This window comes from Ceratina calcarata, unplaced genomic scaffold, assembly GCF_001652005.2.
Source record: "Ceratina calcarata isolate Rehan_Ccalc_2016 unplaced genomic scaffold, ASM165200v1 scaffold507, whole genome shotgun sequence".
Taxonomy (NCBI): Eukaryota; Metazoa; Arthropoda; class Insecta; order Hymenoptera; family Apidae; genus Ceratina; species Ceratina calcarata.
Genome location: NW_017175202.1, coordinates 4,801 through 5,643, shown reverse-complemented (window position 1 = coordinate 5,643; position 843 = coordinate 4,801).

The window sequence follows — 843 nt, the reverse complement described above, 5'->3', positions numbered from 1 at the left end:
GAGAGCAACAGAGACACGGAGGACGAACAGGATGGCGAACTGGACGGACAGAGACGGAGAGTTCCGGATGGAAAGGAGCGACGCAGGGTGGGGAGGTAGAAATAGAATGAGACGGTACGAGGATACGGTAGTAATGGTGAGAGGGAGTAGAACGAGGGGAGAAAAGAGGAGACGCCTGTAGAGAAGGCAGAGGATGAGGATCGATGAGGACAGGGTGACTCTTCCAGGGGTAAACGAACCCCCATTTCATCTACCCTTCGCGCTGTTATCGGCTGTCCCTTTTTCAATCGACGGAACCTCCTGCTGCTAGCGTATCGACATACTCCGCGAGTTCATTTGCATGCGTGGCCTGCTGCCTGTTGCAAGACGCACGCTGTACGTGTATGCATGCATAGTACATAACGTTGTTCGCCGTTCGTCATGCTTTTTCTCGCGCTCGTTCGAATAAGCGACACGCGAACCTGTCGTTCTGTCGAACATTAATCTTGGATTTCCGTGGACGATTCTGTAAAATCTTGATTCCCAGTTTTAAAATCAGAATTCCTCTCCGACTGGGTATTTAAAAAGATTCGATTCTTATGATTTCATGTACGTTCAAATAGTTAATGTCAGCGTTCATCAAATGCAATTTAATTTAACGGCTCATTTTCATATTTAATGATACTAAAATCTGACGTGAAAGTGATTACTTTAAGGAAATTTTGAGTAGTCGAAGACAATTTTAGAAATAAGTGATGAAGCTAAAATTCCAGGGTACATGAAGCAAAATATTTATTTATGTTAGTAAATTGTTTCATAAATATATATTATTTCTCAGTGAATAAATTAAGTTCTCCGATATAA